Below are 2,573 nucleotides of genomic sequence, written 5' to 3' on the forward strand. Positions count from 1 at the left end.
GTGATTAGTAACTGATTCTATCTGTCATATTGAGGTTCATGCTGCTGCTTTATTTTTGCCTCCATAAAGTGACCTCCTAGTATGTTAGGGTACTCACTTTTGATCCACTTATTTTCGTGTTTGTATCATCAAAATCTTTTCTATTTTGATGGCCATGCCAACGGGTGATGCAATTCAAAAGAACAAGAAGGCCAGCAGCAAACCATCCCATCAAACAGTTAGAAATAAGAAGGACTAGGGTTAGAGATGAGGGAAGAAGAGAGAAGAGAGGAAGGAAGACGAAGAAGAAGGAGAAGGGGAAATGAGAGCAAAACGTGGAGAGCCTTTCTTGCTCTTGTCACTTATATTAAGTTCAACTAGAACTTTAGGGGAAGTACATCAGACCTCCCAAGGTTGGAGTTGGTGGGACAGTTAGGTGAGAGGCCTTACATGTCTCCACTTCCTCTTCTCTCCTTTCTCTTCAGTTGTTTATTACGGTCTAGTTAATATTCTTTCACTGATATCTCTTTTCAGACCTGGTCAATTCTGGTTTCAGATTCACCTATGGATTTCCTTTCTGCTCAAGTCTTAACAGTTCTTTCTAATAGCATTCACAGGTTTCCTTACCGTTTGCGTGTGCTGTTCTCAGAGATTCCAATGTGTTGAAGACCCAAATCTACAGCCACTGCGACTACATCTTTGAGTTTCTATTTTTTTGTCAGCGGTGTTTTTAATTTCTTAACATCGTATCTGCAGGTTGCCAATCTCAGCTTGTAAATTACCATTGTTACTATTTTGCTTGACCTTCTAAATTCTGGAATTGGTTACTAAATGCTTCAAGTTACTATTTTCTGGTCAACCTTGTTTCTAATTCATTTCTTCAGGTCTGCAGTTTTTTAAAATCAGTTTCTATTCTTAGGATGCTATGTACCGATGGGTTTCTAATTTCTGAAATTAGTTACTAAAACCATCAGATCCTAATTCTGTATTTGGCATACTTTCTAATTCAGTGACAATCCCATACCTCCAACTCCTGCCATTGGATCTTGACCATGTTTTGAGGATGGGTTCACCACCCTAACTGGGACACTTGACCAGAGTTCTGTCCTTATAAGGTTGACCTGCTATCAGAGATATATAAAATCTCTTTATTCTGGGTTTATTTCTGCCCTGCAATTCTGGATTTCCTAAGCCTAACATGCTTTATGCTGACTTTAATTTGATAAAATTAAGATGTTTTACAATAATTGTCTTAAAATCAAAAGGAAATTATTTAGGCCTAAAGAAATAAGAAATTGTAGTGTAACACAAAAAGTGCAGAAATGAACATCCAGTTTCTTCTTTTGAATGTTGTTTTCGAAAAAAGGGTTGTGGTCAGTCTAACAACCATTTGTGACATGCCTTGTGATGCAAACAGATTTCAATTGTCAAGTTTTTTAGGTTTCTCAATTTATACTGTCTATTTCAGAAACCTCGCTCTCCCAATTCTTCCTTGGCAAAAATCAGGGAAATGATCTATGAATAGGCTTCCTGCTGATGTGGCTAAAAGCACAATTCAAAATCCAGGATCCTAGTTGTTACTGAATTGAGAATGCTACTTCTAGAATTTTTAAAGAAAATGACAAGGAAGCAAAGCAATAAGAAGCAATGAAACTGGAATAGACAAAGAAATTGTTTACAAATTGGGATTATGTCAGTCAGCAATCTGATAGTCCATGAAAGAAAAGGACATTATAGATGAACTTAATTTTTGCAACTCACTCCTGATGTGATTTCTATCCCTGTGGAAACAGAAATAATATTCCAATTTTGATAGGTTTTACTCAAAATTTTGTCAATTTCCTCAATTTTTTCACATTCATATCAGGGGGGAAGAGAAATATTTCACTGATTTCGACAAATTTTGCTCAAATTTTCAAACTTTGGATTGTTTTGGTAAATTCCAATGGTCTATTTGGTTGTAAATAAAGCAACTGAACCAATCACTGGCATAATTGTCACAACGTCAAATCGATCCAAGGCGGTGGAGGGGTGGCTAATCGATTTGGCAATGAATCGCGGCGTTGCCATGGCGGTCAAATCGTCCATGTGTCATTTTTTCCCCCTATTCTCTAAAGTTATTTAGCATGCTACAAGCCTACATAATATACCCTATAACATATAAAACCAACATTAAGCAACATCAAATCATCAAAAATCAACATAGCCCTATCAAAATCACCCTGCATTTTACAAAAAGTCGACCGCCTAGTGAATCAGGCGTGACCTAGCGTCCATGGCGGTGCCATGACGACGCCTATCAGCCAATGGCGACCACCATTTGTGAGTCACGTAAATCGTAGCACCACCATGAACTTCTTTTTCCTCCAGGACGCCAAATCGCCGCCTTGGCGACGCCATGACAACTATGATCACTGGTGATATCTTTAACCCATTAGGTCATTGATCTTGCAATAATAACAAGGCAGTGAATTTAGATTTGTGTATGCTCAAACCCTATACTTGTCGAGTCTATGAACAAAGCACTTGTTTGGGGGTTGGAGTTGCAGAGATTGGTAGGGATAAAGTGATGTAGACAACCATGCTGGCGTACA

The sequence above is a fragment of the Macadamia integrifolia genome, unplaced genomic scaffold (assembly GCF_013358625.1).
Source record: "Macadamia integrifolia cultivar HAES 741 unplaced genomic scaffold, SCU_Mint_v3 scaffold1224, whole genome shotgun sequence".
NCBI lineage: Eukaryota > Viridiplantae > Streptophyta > Magnoliopsida > Proteales > Proteaceae > Macadamia > Macadamia integrifolia.